Source organism: Musca domestica, unplaced genomic scaffold (genome assembly GCF_030504385.1).
Source record: "Musca domestica strain aabys unplaced genomic scaffold, Musca_domestica.polishedcontigs.V.1.1 3, whole genome shotgun sequence".
NCBI lineage: Eukaryota > Metazoa > Arthropoda > Insecta > Diptera > Muscidae > Musca > Musca domestica.
In genome coordinates this window covers 18,340,604-18,357,776 of record NW_026712299.1, presented here as the reverse complement: position 1 = coordinate 18,357,776, position 17,173 = coordinate 18,340,604, and the positions used below count along the sequence as shown (strand labels likewise).

At 35.2% G+C, this 17,173-nt stretch overlaps 1 protein-coding gene across 3 annotated transcripts in view; it reads left to right on the top strand.

Annotated features, from left to right (window-relative positions):
* The first annotated feature begins 1,643 nt into the window (after positions 1–1,643).
* Positions 1,644–17,173, top strand: part of LOC101890779 (tau-tubulin kinase homolog Asator) — an 80,874-nt gene continuing 65,344 nt past the window's right edge. Inside the window, exons 1-2 of one of the 3 annotated variants that reach the window (XM_059124737.1) lie at positions 1,644–2,292; positions 2,469–3,355. The gene's annotated coding sequence lies outside the window, so the exon portion shown is untranslated. Of the gene's footprint in view, positions 3,356–17,173 lie in introns of all 3 variants that reach the window. The other 2 variants (XM_059124735.1, XM_059124738.1) reach the window with 2 other exon arrangements.

The window sequence follows — 17,173 nt, the reverse complement described above, 5'->3', positions numbered from 1 at the left end:
TTAACGTCGAAAATAAGAATTTATTTTGCAATCAAAATTTGAAATAATTTCAAATTTTTGTATTTTTTATTCAAAACAATACACATATATGCACAAAATGTGTATTTGTTTTGTCAGAATAAGGGCACCAAAAGAAAATAAATTGTATTCAGGGGGTGGCTTAGTTCTACCTTCTGTAATTTTACCACTCTAAATACCAATTTTTAGAAAATTTCATGAAAAATTTATCAAAAATCAAAATACAAATTTAAAATAATTCCAGTGAAAAGTACTGAATATCTGGTGCTACAATTATATGAGAACTATACCAAAACATGAACCTATTTAAACAGTTCTATGCAAGGATATTTCCTACATACTGGCAACATAAACTACTAATTTACAGTGAATTCGTGCTAAAATTGTTACATAAATCTGTGGGTATAGTTTGTTGAAAACATGGACATTTTCAAAACCAAAAGTCCTGCTGACCTAAAATATATTTGAGTAAAATTTTATCAACCTAATTCATTTCGTTCAGAGCTAGAGTGATTTGTACAGACGGACGGACATCGCTCAATAAATATAGAATTTTATTATGAACGCTTGGTAATTGGTAAGGTCTAAAATGTGCATTTAGAGTTATGAGTCAGAGTGGAGAGTAAAGGTGTGAGTACATAAACAGCTTGAAGTCTTCGCATGACAAGAAAATATTGAATTCATATTGTATCATAGCCCTACCTTGATATCATTGTACCATGCTTCCAATTAATTTTTATTTTCTAAACACATTTCAAATAAAAAGTACAAAAGTTAATGATTCTCGTATGTAAAGGAATAGAGTTACTGCTCGATTTACTTTCACTCCTCTTTAGACTCATGTTTTGTTAGGCACATTTTAGGTGTGTCTGGTTACTTTTCCTGCAGGAATTGTCCAGCAACATCTTTCTGAGAGAGAAAGGTAGTTTTATTCTCTTTTGCAAGGAAATTGCGAAAAGTAAACAGACGGTATTCCTGCAGAAGCTTGCAACTAATCAGCTGATTTGTCAAAACAAACCAATTTGTCCCCCATTAAAAGAATTAAACGAAAGGAACCACCCCAATTTCACAAGTTTTATAAATAAAAAGGAAATTGACAATAAAATAAAAATATGAGCAATAAAAGGAAGATAGATATGATGTGTTCCGCGGAATCTTTTAAACCTGTTGCTAATGGCATTTGTCTAAAAATGCTGGAAATAGTCTTTTATTTTCTTATTACATAATAATATTTACTTTTTTCACATTTTGTAAAGTTGTTCTGCAAAAATAAATAAGTCTTGCTAATTCCAAAAAAATATTTTCAAATTAAAATCACAAAAAGAAATAAATAAACAATAGAAAACATCTGATTGAATGTCGATGAATGAGAAGAAGAAGAGTTGCAAGAGATTGCAAGAAGAAATTTGTCCAGCAAGAATTTGCAAACTCTCACTGAAAGAACTGTCAAAATTTCTCTCTCCAACCGCTCTCTTTTGCAAAACTTTCGGGTTAACAGACGACTTCCAGTAACAATTTGTAACAATTGTTACAAATTTTAGGGTAACCAGACACACCTTTTATCTTGGCTCCGCCGCTAAGTTTCTTTCTCTAATTGGCAGCACTTATCTGATTTCCTCTTTGGACACTCTTCCGTTTATTGGCAATTAGACGAAAATCGACTTACATGTCCCTACTTCAATTTCCCCCAAAAAGGAAAAGGTAAACATTTTGACGGTTATGAAAACGAATAACACGACACCACGGAGGAAATTTGTGTGGAAAATAATCAAAGAAATTGTGTATAAATTTAATTAATAATAAAATAAATAAATTCTCAACTTAGTGAGCGAAAAAACAAATAATATATTTGAATTGTCGTGTATCTCTGAGAGTGTATATTTTAAAAGAGAAAATCAATAATTAGTGGGCCAACTCCTTAAACACCATTGCACTATTGCTTTGCTGTTGCTGCTGCTACTAATGTTTGTTGTCTTATATATAGAGTAGCACGATTTGCCTCCCCACCAGCAACATTGGCTGGTATAAATAAAACCAATTGGGGCGATTATTCGGTTGCTTAGTGTGTCCAAATACTCGATTATTCATTACTTATAATGACATATGTAGAAAAAATATAAAATTTATCGAATAAATTTAAAAGGAAAAAGTTTTATTTTAATAAAAAAAATTACCAAAGCAAAAGAGAGTTTTCCCTAACGACCGTCGGTTGTGTGATACCCTACAAATTTGAGAACTGCGAGAGAGTGTCCGTGCTGGCGCTGAGAGAGTGTGGTATGCAAATATTTAGGGGATGATGAGCAAGAAGAAGCATGTATATATGTAGTTAATGAGTGTGGTATGTGAGAAGTTGTAGGTCAATTCTTTTCATTTAGAAAATTAAAAATTAACCAAATTAAATTTTCAAAGTAATCAAACATAGCTATTGTCTATTTAAAATTTTGTAACAGTGCCATCTAGAGGGAAAGTCGAACAGTGGCAACGTAATAAAGTTTGTGTAATTACAACAAAAGTGTGTGTGCTGTGCTGCAGTAAGGGGCCAAGAGGGGTAGTAAACAAAATAAGGTGGTGGTATGTCAATGAACCTGTGAAGAAAATATAAAAAATTACATCCAGCCTAGATGCAAACTACCAAGAAAGAAAAAGTGAAAGCCACCGAAGGAACAGTGCGAAGGAAACGTTGGAGATCTTCCGTAATTTGGGATTGTGATCAGCTGCTGTGCGCGAAGTAACAAAAGAAAAGAAAAAAATTAAAGTATATTTAAGGCCTTGTCCTGTGCGTGTGTGTACAAAAAAGTAGCAAGAGAAGAAAAGCCCACATCCCACAGTCGTTTCCACATACATACAACTAAAAAGAATATAATTATACGAAAAGTTTTGTGAATGAAAAATATTTAAGAATAAGTGAATGAAAACGTCCCTCCCTTTTGCTGGGAACACCAAAACCAAACATCCGCTGACACAAATGATAGCAGTTTAAGAAAGTCCAATTGAATTTTAAAGGTGGTTTCAATTGGAAGTTTGTGTGTATGTGCGTTAGAGGCATTGTCGTCATTGCATCACTCTATGATAACAACAATAGTTCCACACCAACCCACAAGGAAGGGGAAAGGAAACCTAGCATTTTTTGTACAACTAAAGGCTGCAGGCAATTTTCATTCAAGATTTCGGAATTAAAGTAAAGCTGATTTTGTCGGATAAACTGGCTGGTTGTTGATTACTGCAAGGCTAACCTGGTCTTGACCGAAAAAGAAACAACGTTCAACGTCCGTTCCTGAGTAGTAGCAATATTGCCGAGTAAAATATAACAATAAAAGAAGAAACAAAAGAAAGACAGGTAAGTGCAAGCATAAAACATTGTTATTACTGATGTTCATTCTCAAATGTAGGCCACAAAGTCACACAGCTACACCATACCATTACCTCAGCTGGTGCCAATGGATAAACTTCAAAAGTTGAAAGCCATTGAATGGTACACATGCATTAGTGTTATGCAAAACAATAGTTATAAATGATAATTATAGATGGCGTTGTAGGCTGCTTTACACAATTTTTTGGAGGACACTCCTTGCAATTTCACCAAGCTAACCACCACTGGGCAGGATAGGATCAACCATACAAATAACGAACAGTTTTGAAAAATTCTCAAATGAATTAAATACAACCTTTGCTATATGATTTCAATTTATTCCACAGTTTCAGCCAAGGAGAACTTGGAGTAGTAAATTTAACGAACAATTTTCTATTACTTGTGACTCAGTGGTCTTGGGTCTGTTCTCTGTTGCTTTTCAAGGCTGAGTCACACGCAGCAAATATCTATCCACATTGGTTTGGCTGTTTTACATTAGCGTAAAACTAAATTGACTCGAACGGCGTTGATGGCTTTTATGTTTTAAGGCTTGTTCACATCATCGTCGTCACAATAAATTGTCAGCCTTTTTCGATATATAATATATGCACAAACATAGATACACGCTATAAGCTAAACAATATTGTAAATGCATGTCTTGGGGCACGGTTGGATACCAAAATTGATATAAAAGAATGTCATCAGAATGTATGTATATAATTTACTATTTATTTGAAAGTGGGTACATTGATTTGTTTTCATTTATGTTTTATAGGAATTCAAGAAATAATACACACCAAGTGGTCTTGAAACTGGTATGAAATTTTGCAATAAGGAAATTTCTTTATTTTGAAAAATGTAGCAGAGTTGAATAAGATTCAGGGTTTCAATGTTGGAGTTGAAATTTTGCATTAGAAAAAACTTGGTTGTTTGAATTACTATTCAAAAATCGATAACAAAACATTCTCAGGTTGCAAATAAGTTTTTCTGATTCAAAATAATAATAATACGTCCAAAAATCAAATAATTCTACGGGATTCCCTTATGATTGTTACAAACTCAAAGATGGCTGAATATTAAATAACAATCATGTCGGATGGGAAGATAAGATGGATAAGATTTTTAAATGAAATATACTCGCCCTGTATCACAATTTTGACCGATACTGACATTTTTATGGTGCAAATTTTCATCTAATTAGAAGCCTAAATGTAAAATTGTAACCTCTAAAATACTCAAAATGTGGATGCAATTTCAAAAGGGGGACGTTTATAAAGTATTTCATCGAGAAGAGATTTTACGCAATGAGATCACCAAATGTCAAAATATAAGCTAATTTGGCCCGATACACACTTTTTTCATAAAAAATATTCTAGGAACAATATCATTTCATTGCTGGATTTATCATGATGCAAGCTGATCACAAACACACATATACAGGGTGAGTTAAAAAAAGCTGCTACAAAGTAAAACGCCATAATTTTTACATTTTTTAAAAATTTATTGAATGAAAGCAAAAAATAAGTTTAAATTTGTTCGAATTGGTCACCTTTGGCACGAATTATGACCTTCAAATGGCCAACGGCCGGCGAAGCGCTTGCTTGAGGAGATCGACACTTTGGTATTTTTTAGTGCAAACCTTGCTTTCCAAAATACTCGTACACAATAGTCCAACGGATTGGTATCTGGAGATTTTAGTGGCTATTGTGCGCTGGAAATGAAGCGAGGAACCTCATTTTGTAACCATCTCAGCTCTTTATACTTTTTGGAATTTAAATGGATTAACCCCGAGCTAATTTTTCAATATCTGCCGAAGGGAATATTGCAATATGTTCAGCTCACTAGCCATTTTTCGGCCACTGCGACGCGAGATCCCTTCTTTACTTTATCGATCAAGTCACTTCTTTTCCATTTCTGCTGATGTTGCTGTTTTCTTCCGTCCACTTCCTTGACGTCGAACTACGCTACCAGTATCACGGTAATGAGCGATGGTACGAGACACAAAAGATTTATTCACATTTAAATGCTTGAGTGCTCTAACGATAGCCACTTGTGGTTTTCCAGCCAAATATAAAGAAATCACACTATGCCGCTTGAATTCCATCACGAATAACTTTTTTTTTGGAAAATTCTGACCAAAATGCTTTTGTACGCTTATAAACAATATAATGATCTGTCACTGGAATAATTTTAACAGCTGTCGGACGAGTGGCTTAGAAATGACAGCAGTCTGAAGTTGGTTGCAGTTTTTTTATGTCGCCCTGTATGCTTTTTTTTGGAGTTGAGGTTAGTATTTTATGGAGATAAAATCTAATTTTCCTCACCATCATTTTATTGATATGACCTATAATTCAAGAAATTAGATTGATTTGAAAAAAGTAGTCGCATTTTATTTGAAAGAATAAAATCATTCCTAAAAATAGATGCTAGAATATTGTCAAATATCGTCATTTTGTTTGAGGAACCTGAAAGATTCAATAATATTGAACGCAGTGTAAGCTGTATTGCCCCTCAGAATGGGACGAATTGGCACAGGATTGGCATTCATTGAGTATTAATTGAAGTCTAGTTAGTCCATCTGCAAAACTTAGTACAGTATTTTTGCCAATGTTTTTGTAAAGGAATGTAGTGCTTTCAGAACCACCTGATCGTAGACACATTAATTACTTGATCCTGAAGATGCTGCATACGTTATTTGCATAAACTAATATTTAATATAATATAATTTTATATAATTTTATATATTTTTATATAATATAATTTTTTGACTATTGCAAAAAGTCATAAAGATATACAAGGTCGATCGTGTATTTTCGAGGCTATTCTCGCGCATATGAGTCGAAGGAAAAGGGCAAGCCGGCATAAGCACATCCGTTAATATTCTTCATATTTTAAATTCATGAATTTCGAAGCACTGAAGGTCAAATTGGAATGGTTTAGATATGTTGCAGTTAGTTAGTTACACCTAACTTAAATTAGGTTTCCATTTTAATTTCCAATGTTTCGAAATTTACAAATTTAATCTGTAGAGAATCTATGATAAGAGTAATATTTTTCAATATGCCCCAAAGGTCACACATTAAGAAGTCCCAGGACGATACATGCCTAGAGTCACAGTTTTGGCTTTTTAAAGTTATAGGATAGCTGTACATCTTTGCAATCTATCTTGTGTTGGAAAGAAATCACACGCTATTGGGGAAACCAATACCACACAGACTGTACTGAATCCTTAGAAATGTAACGGCAATATAAGGAATTCGGTACCAACTTGATTTATTTCCACGAAGGTAGATTCATCGAATTTTGTTGAAATACTGCAATATTGAGAATATCGGACTTCTGTCTAAATACCACAAAATCCATTTAAGCCTTCTGAAGGCATCTGACGAAAAAATTCCCACCTTTGGAAACAGGAGTAAAAATCGCAGTAGCATTCATCACTGGTCACATCCACAAAAGAAACCTGTATAATTTGTTGGAATTTCAGACTTTATGATTTGTTAGCTAAACACTGGATTAAACAGCTCACTGTCAAACATCTTCAGCTTGATCTATAATTTAACTATGAATCGTCGAATCAAACAACGCTTGCAAATCATTGAATTTTATTATCAAAATGCGTGCTCTGTTAAGAAAGTTCAGTGCGCGCTTCTTCCATATTATGGTCAGCTCACTTTTTGAAGACAATATTGAAGCATTTACTTGTGGGATAGCGGCCCAAAATGTTGGATAGCGTGGACTAAGCGGATGGACCATTTGAGGAGCAGTTGCGGTCAACATTTGCATGAAATACTCAAACATTAAACATTAAATATTTACATAAACAATATAAGTGTCCACATATCTACTGAATAGGAACTTCTTCACTTGACCCACATACCATAATTATTTACAAAGACTAAACAAATATGTTCCAAAAACACTAATGTCTAGCATAAAAATTGAATACAACGTAAAATACAAATTGTTGTGGGCGTCGGCTCTTAAGACATTTCAATTCCCATCTAGGTATCCTCATATTTAAGAAAATGAAAAAAAAAAACACTTTGGAATTTGATTGTTTTATTAACACCCACATAGTTCCGTTACCGGATATATTCATGTGTACATAAATAAAAACTGCTCTAGATTCTGGAAATTATGGTTTTCAACTTTTCCAAACGTAATTATTTTGAAAATATTCATATCAATTAACGGAAGATTGCTTTTCCTTTTTGAATAACCAACCACAAAAACGCCTATAAATAGATGTTTGTTTTTGAGTTTGATGAAAGGTCAAGGATATTGATTGAATATTTAATGTTTCTGCTGTGGTTGTTGTTTGGTATGCAATTGTTTATTATTTCTTCAATCTTTATTGTTTACATATTTCAAATCCATAGGAATTTTGGATACTAATACTACTTTTTTCGTGGTGGCCTCGTTAATGAAATTTGGCTACACCTTCATTGATTATTAGAATAATACTCATTTAGATGATCCGAAAATGTTCTTTGTTTTCATTCATAAATAATTGTTTAATTAATTTTGTTAAATAAATGGAACGAATGAAACAAAGGTAGTGTGAATTGGTTAATGACGGCATGTGAGTGATCATAGTGATATTCAAAATCAAATGTTCTTTGGTTTATATATAATTTTACTTAAGAATGAACGAATTTGACGGGAAGCTTCCAGAGTGAAATTGTTGGCAAACAGAACATCTCAGCGTCATGTAACTTAAATCTACGACAGGGCTTGGAGTTGCTGAGCATTTGAAGAACCGGTACAAAGATTTAAGTGGATTGGCACCACATACTGGAATCGCATTTTGTGGCCTGTGAGATATCAGAGATTATCAAATGAAGAATAACATCAAAAAGTTGATAATCAATCATTGGATTTTCTGGAGCTTTTCCAAATATGACTAGAAACTGCAATATGATAACAACACGAGAAAAAAGAAAAATGATAAATGTGTGATTGCATTGTTTGTAATATGGCAAAGGTCGGGGACTGTGGATTATCTCTGTTTTGAAAAATTGACAAGAATGTTTCGAACAGAATGTAAAATAATTTCCAAGGTGAGATAAAAAACTGCAACAAAATCAAATGCCATAATTTTGACATTTTTTTTTTAAATTTTATTAAAGAAAGCAAAAAATGTCGGAAATAGTGCTTTTGGCACCAATTATGGCCTTCAAACGGACAATGAAACCGTCACACGCTGCCCGAATGTTGCTCTGCGATATTTTGGCCCATTCCCGGCGAAGCGCTTGCTTGAGGCGATTGATACTTTGTTATTTTTAGAGCCAACCTTGCTTTCCAAAATGCTCCTGACACAATAGTCCCACGGATTGGTATCCGGAGATTTTGGTGGCCATCGAGAGCTGGAAAGCGAGGAACCTCATTTTGTAATCATTCTTGGGTGGCGCGTGCTGAGTGCGATGGTGCTGAGTCCTGTTGAAATGTCCAAGGTCTGTATTCGGTATTTATTCTAATGTCACGGTCGATTAATACAAGCGGAGCTGAACTCTTTGGTAAGTAAATACGCGAAGCAACTCTTAAGCTCTTTTCAGTCTATTTTCTTTCTGTTGCGGTGTAAGTTCTTGCACTTTTTGGAATTTCAATGGCTTTACTTCGAGCTAATTTATTAATATGTGCTGATTTGAATATTGCGATATGTTTAGCTCACGAGCCATTTTTCGACCACAGCGACGCGGGCTTCGGTCAAGTCCCTTCTTTACTTTTCGAACTATTTCTGCTGACGTTGCTGTTTTCTTCCGTCCACATCCTGACGTCGGGCAACGCTACCATTATCACGGTAACGAGCGATGGTACGGGATACAAAATATAGCCGCTTGTGGTTTTCCAGCCAAATATAAAGAAATCACTCTATCACGCTTGAATTCCATCACGAATAATTTTTTTTCTGGAAAATTCTCACCAAAATGCTTTTGTACGCTTGTAAACAACATAATGGGCTGTCAGTGGAATAATTTTAACAGCTGTCGGCTTAGAAATGACAGCAGTCTGAAGTTGGTTGAAGTTTTTCATCTCACCCTGTACAATTACATCAAGAAGTGGATAATCGAACATTGGATTTTCTGAAGCTTTTCCAAATATGAGTGGAAACTGCAAGATGATAACAACACAAGAAAAGTGGAAAAGAGAAAAGTGTAATTGCATTGTCTGTAATGTGGCAAAGGAAGGGGACTGTGGAACATCTCTGTTTAAAAAATTGACAAGATTGTGTCGAACTGAATGTAAAATAATATATATTCGGTTTTTGCTTATTAGTTTATTGATGAATAATGCTCATTTTTAAAACAAATATTGTGTTTTTTCCCCGTTCACATGATTTAGATAGACATTCGACGGTTGGATGAATGATTTTATCCCATAAGGGCAAATGTTAGATCCGGAAACAATAACACAACATCAGATATTTAACCCAATTATTTAGTTATTTATTTTAATTAACACGATAAGACAAAAAAAAAAAAACATAGACAAGACAAGAACGATTGAAAGAAAACACAAGTGACAATCATGAGATTTGTAAAATATTTGCCAAGCGACTGGGTGTCTGTCTATCGTTTTGATTGTCTTTATTCGAAAATAGTAAGGCGGTTAGTCACACATTCCGCTGGGCTTAAATTGTATTGAAAAATTCATGTGTTTTTGATAGAAATTAAGATTCCTAAAAGGAGACTTAGGATAAGGACAGGATACCAACATAAGTTATATACTTGCAGTTTTGAAAATTACTCATTTTACGTTTAATTAACATCACACCTTGTGATATACTGCCAGAGTTGTATTCATCATCAAGATTCGTACACTTGATTCTATCCCCTGGCAATTTGTCAAATCATGTAAATGATTTTTTCTTTGATCTCATTTCACGTGAGACCACCTAATTTAAATTTTTTTCTCGTTTTGTTGTAGTTGTTTTTGCTTGTTTTCATGCAATAAATGAATTCATCAGATTGATTTTTTGGTTTTTGATAGTGTCAACGTCATTCAACACTCAATGTGTTGTACATATCTGCATATTTGCCAATCTTCCTTGTATCTATATTTGTGTACAAATATCTATCTACCTTCGCTGCAAAATTTTCTAATTAACACTAGTTAAGTTTTTTTTCTTCACGTTTGTCATGATTCTCTGTTGTGTGATTCGTTTTTTTTTGCTTGGTAATGGCATCTTTTGGGTTCCAAAAAAAAAAAAAAAACATAATAAGATTCGCATAGACCAATCAATTGTTGCTGTACAATTCACAATATATGATGGGTGATGAAGTTTCTGTCGAACTCAAAAAAAGTTTTTACATATGTGGATTCTTTTCATGTGTCGCCTTCGAGACAAGCAAAATGTGTGGCGTAAATGGGATTCTGCGGAAATTTCTCACTTTAACCTCGCAGAAGAAATCAGGATATGTCGATAAGATTTTATAAATGGAATAAAAGTTAAGATTAATTCGATTGATGGTTGCGGCCATAAACTTTTCTCTATGAGTCAATTGAAAAAAACCTGATAAAACATGTTGTCAGTAACAAAATCCAGATTTGAAATATGTTAGGCATAACTGAGCTAATAAATTTAGGACTTAAATATGTTGCTGTGCGAATTTCAATGAACAATTTGTTTATAATTTCTAGATGAAAAGTAAACGAAATTCCTAAATTTAATAGGCAAACAGAAAATTGCAAACAGTATTATTCTATGGGCATTTGGAATTTATGAATTTATATCCCGCAGAGAAATACTTAATATCTAGAAGATTGTTTACTGTAATATAAGTGAAATAATTGCTGAAAATGTGGATTTATTGAAGGTGATTTTTTGAGAGGTATGGGATAGTTTTCTAAAAAAAAGCACGTAACATTCGGAAAAATGCATGAAACATATATGCGAATCGATAATATGGTCCATAAAATTTAATTTTTGCAGATTATTTCATGCTAATGGTGACCGCGACTGCGGCTCAAATGATCTATCCGCTTACTTCAAGTTTAACATATTCTTTTCAACATTTCGGCCGGTATCTCGGGAAATGTTGTTAAATGTTGCCTTCCAATGCGTCAATTGAAGCGGGCTCGTCTGTATAAATATGAGCTTCAATATAGCCCCCACAAAAAAGTCTAAAGGTTAAGTCGAACGATCACGGCGGCCAATTGACCGGTCCCGAACGTAAATAAAATGTTCACCGATCTCTCCTCTGAAAAAGTCTATTGTGTGCCTATTGTGTGACATGTGGCATCATCTTGTTGAAATCAGACGGAATGAGCTAGAATTCTGAAATTTGGAATGGGAGTCTCTGATGGAGTGCAGGATATACAGGGTGAGATGAAAAAACTGCAACCAACTTCAGACTGCTGTCATTTCTAAGCCACTAGTTCGACAGCTCTTAAAATGTTCCAGTGACAGCTCATCATATTGTGTGCTTTCTTTATATTTGGCTGGAAACCCACAAATGGCGATCGTTAGAGCTCTCCAGTATTTAAATGTTAATAAATCTTTTGTGTCTCGTACCATCGCTCGTTACCGTGATACGGATGGTGGACGGACGAAAACAGCAACGTCAGCAGAAATGGTTCGAAAAGTAAAGAAGCGACTTGATCGAAACCAGCGTCGCAGTGGCCGAACATGGCTCGTGAGCTGAATATATCGCAATATTCCATTCAGTGAATATTGAAAAATGAGCTCAGGGTAAAGCTATAAAAATACCAAACAGCGCAAGAACTTACACCGCAACAGAAAGAAAATAACTCAAAAAAACTAAAGAGTTGCTTCGCTTGGCCGTAAGTAGTGAACTACCGAATTTGGTTTTCTTCGATGAGAAAACATTCGTTGTCCAGCAGTTTGTAAACAAGCAAAATGATAGTGTTTACTTGCCAAAGAGGTCAGCTGAAAATGTGCACCTTCGGTTGGTCACCAGAACTTAAGCGCCTGCCATGGTGATGGTGTGGGCCGTCATAACAGCCGATGGTCGCTCTCCGGTCGTATTAATCGACCGTGGCGCCAGAATAAACGCCGAATATTAATGCGAAAATATTCTGGAGGGTGTATTAAAGCCTTGGGCACGCAAACATTTTGGCCGCAGACCTTGGACATTCCAACAGGACTCAGCAACATCGCACTCAGTACGCGCCACCCAAGAATGGTTACAAAATGAGGTTCCTCGCTTCATTTCCAGCGCACAATGGCCACCAAAATCTCCGGATACCAATGTGTTGGACTATTCTGTCTGGAATATTTTGGAAAGCAAGGTAGGCACTAAAAATACCAAAGTTTCGATCACAGGAATGGACCAAAATACTGCAAAGCAACATTCGGGCAGCGTGTGACGGTTTCATGGCCGTTTGAAGGCCATAATTCGTGCCAATGGTGACCAATTTGATGTTGTGTGGCATGTGGCATCGTCTTGTTGAAATCAGACGGAATGAGCTAGAATTCTTAAATTTGGAATGAGAGTCTCTGACGGAGTGCAGGATACATGTACCAGAAGGTATCTTGAAATTCGAATTTTAAGGTTATGAAAAGTTCTAAAATTTTACCATTTGGTGTTACGTTACCGGGCAGAGCTAAAAACTTTAAATTTAGTATGAGAATCTAAGTTGTAAAGTAAGTTTTGATATATGATATTGGTTTCGGAAATGTGTAGTAGTAGTAGTAGTAGTAGGCGAATTGTACTAAATTTGGAACAGTTTGGTTTAGGTTGGACGGATGATGGTACCATATTTGGTATGGATGGTACCATATTTGGTATTAGGTACCATATTTGGTATTAGGTGAAGGAAAAGGGTTGAAACTCAGAAATTTGATATTAAGGTTTGCGTTTGTATCTGGAATTAAGATATGGGAATAGTTTTGGAAATGTGAACTAAAATTGTTTGAATGTACTAAATGTTACTAAATTTATTTGTTCGAAATTTATTAAATGGTAAAAAATTTGGAATTTTGTAACGATTCGATAATTATTGGTCCTCATTAACTCTGGCCGATACAACTGCGAAAAAGTCTATTGTGTGCCTATTGTGTGACATGTGGCATCATCTTGTTGAAATCAGACGGAATGAGCTAGAATTCTGAAATTTGGAATGGGAGTCTCTGATGGAGTGCAGGATATACAGGGTGAGATGAAAAAACTGCAACCAACTTCAGACTGCTGTCATTTCTAAGCCACTAGTTCGACAGCTCTTAAAATGTTCCAGTGACAGCTCATCATATTGTGTGCTTTCTTTATATTTGGCTGGAAACCCACAAATGGCGATCGTTAGAGCTCTCCAGTATTTAAATGTTAATAAATCTTTTGTGTCTCGTACCATCGCTCGTTACCGTGATACGGATGGTGGACGGACGAAAACAGCAACGTCAGCAGAAATGGTTCGAAAAGTAAAGAAGCGACTTGATCGAAACCAGCGTCGCAGTGGCCGAACATGGCTCGTGAGCTGAATATATCGCAATATTCCATTCAGTGAATATTGAAAAATGAGCTCAGGGTAAAGCTATAAAAATACCAAACAGCGCAAGAACTTACACCGCAACAGAAAGAAAATAACTCAAAAAAACTAAAGAGTTGCTTCGCTTGGCCGTAAGTAGTGAACTACCGAATTTGGTTTTCTTCGATGAGAAAACATTCGTTGTCCAGCAGTTTGTAAACAAGCAAAATGATAGTGTTTACTTGCCAAAGAGGTCAGCTGAAAATGTGCACCTTCGGTTGGTCACCAGAACTTAAGCGCCTGCCATGGTGATGGTGTGGGCCGTCATAACAGCCGATGGTCGCTCTCCGGTCGTATTAATCGACCGTGGCGCCAGAATAAACGCCGAATATTAATGCGAAAATATTCTGGAGGGTGTATTAAAGCCTTGGGCACGCAAACATTTTGGCCGCAGACCTTGGACATTCCAACAGGACTCAGCAACATCGCACTCAGTACGCGCCACCCAAGAATGGTTACAAAATGAGGTTCCTCGCTTCATTTCCAGCGCACAATGGCCACCAAAATCTCCGGATACCAATGTGTTGGACTATTCTGTCTGGAATATTTTGGAAAGCAAGGTAGGCACTAAAAATACCAAAGTTTCGATCACAGGAATGGACCAAAATACTGCAAAGCAACATTCGGGCAGCGTGTGACGGTTTCATGGCCGTTTGAAGGCCATAATTCGTGCCAATGGTGACCAATTTGATGTTGTGTGGCATGTGGCATCGTCTTGTTGAAATCAGACGGAATGAGCTAGAATTCTTAAATTTGGAATGAGAGTCTCTGACGGAGTGCAGGATACATGTACCAGAAGGTATCTTGAAATTCGAATTTTAAGGTTATGAAAAGTTCTAAAATTTTACCATTTGGTGTTACGTTACCGGGCAGAGCTAAAAACTTTAAATTTAGTATGAGAATCTAAGTTGTAAAGTAAATTTTGATATATGATATTGGTTTCGGAAATGTGTAGTAGTAGTAGTAGTAGTAGGCGAATTGTACTAAATTTGGAACAGTTTGGTTTAGGTTGGACGGATGATGGTACCATATTTGGTATGGATGGTACCATATTTGGTATTAGGTACCATATTTGGTATTAGGTGAAGGAAAAGGGTTGAAACTCAGAAATTTGATATTAAGGTTTGCGTTTGTATCTGGAATTAAGATATGGGAATAGTTTTGGAAATGTGAACTAAAATTGTTTGAATGTACTAAATGTTACTAAATTTATTTGTTCGAAATTTATTAAATGGTAAAAATTTTGGAATTTTATAACGATTCGATAATTATTGGTCCTCATTAACTCTGGCCGATACAACTGCGATATTTTCTTGAGTTCACACTCCACGAAAGCGTAATGTGCGAAATGTGGGTCGATTAAATCCACTTCACCACTTCGATGAACTTTCTTAACAGAGCACGCATTTTGATACTAAAGTTTAAGGATTTGCAAGCGTTGTACGTTTGTAAGACGATTCATAGTTAAAGATGTTCGACAGTGAAACAAAACCGAAAAGTGCGTGAGTTGCTTAAGCCAATGTTGCCAAAAAGATATTGGACCATCAAAACTGCAATTGTGGATTATTTTAAGAACAATTTTCCCAGAACTATCAGTTCCATAATAGTGGGTTTAACCTGAATATTTTTTTCTAAAATTATTTTACAGCTATAATTTTTAATTTGGTTAAGAATATTATTTTTGCAATACCTTGAAAAATTACCCAACTTTATGATATTTAAGGAATTTTTATTTAAGACCATTTAGCTCAAACTCATTTAGGTTCCCAGCCAAAAAAAGAAAATAATTTTCCTTCACATGTGAAATGTGATAAAAATTGAAATATCCCAACGGGTGAGCAGTCAGTAATTGCCGCCTTGAGTAAACAAAAATATTTTCTAAGACCTATTTCTTTGCGTTATTTTTAAAATAACACACTTTAAATGCCTACATGATGATGATGATATTTTGATACGCTTTTGCAGCACCTACCTACACATACTTAAAATTTCATTTTGTTGTTGTTTTTCTTGGTGCAAAATATTTCGGAAGTAAAGTGCCAATGTAAACAAACTTAGCGGTACTTGCAAATGTTTCGATGGGTATGACAGACTCGGTCCCCCCTGAACATTTTTTTGCACTTAAATAGAAAAATTATTTTATGTGGCCATTGGCTCTTTTTGAAATTTTCCTGACGCTTTTGCTGCCACTGCTGTAATTTTTTCTTATTTGTTTGTCATGCTGATAATGACGAAGACTATGGTAATGATGATGATGATCATCATCATTGTCGTACCCGGCAGCGTTTGATTTGCCATCGTTTTTGATCTCTATGGAATGCTCAGGTAAATACCCACCCATAATAGTGTCGAACAAATTAGAAATGCTTTTGCTAAATGTGATCTATTTAAGAAATGTCAATGTATGCCAAATTATCTGAGAGTATTTGGCTAAGAAGAGCAAAGATATCGGAACAACAGCCAATGGGAATGTAAAAAAATGAATTTTCCGCTTGGCAAAATACTAATTGAATTTTATGTATAAACACTAAATTAAATTGTAAAATTAACACAAACATATTATTATATTTTTTATTATTATAATATGAACTTGAGGTTTACTAAAACTGGATTCTTTCACAAATTTGTTGCTCTATTATCAATTTGTCACATGAAGGTCATTTTGAACGAAAATAGAATATTTTTTGAGGAAACTTCGGGCAATGATCGCAAGTGTTTTGAAATATTTTTGAAGGATTATGGGGGCAATGGACGACGATTGCTTGCAATGTCTGGTCATGAATTGAACAAGTAAGAAAGTGTCAGTGGGTATTACAGACAGATGTATACCCTCAGCCTATACCCGTTTGTTAAAATATATTTATACACTACACCACAAGGTGGTCAGGGTATTATGTCTTTGAGCATTTGTTTGTAACAGGCAAAAGGAAACGAGATAGACCCATAGTTCCTTTTGATGATCTGCATAGAATCACTTTCTGAATTGATTTATGCATGTCAGTCCGTCTGTCCGTCCGTCCGTCCGTCCGTCTGTCCATGTATTCTTGTGAACAAAATGCAGGTCGAATTTATTATCCGATTGAGATGAAATTTTCCAAACAACATTTGTTTGGCCCAAGGACGAATCCTATTGAAATTGGAGATAATCGGTCAAAATTTAGATATAGCTCCCATATATATCTTCGGCCGATTTGCCTTTTATTGTGCACCAAACGTGTAATATCAGCCCGAATAGTATGAAATTTTGCACATACAACCAAATTAGGCCTGAAAATAAGTATGCCAAATTTGATCGAAATCGGTTCAGATATAGCTATA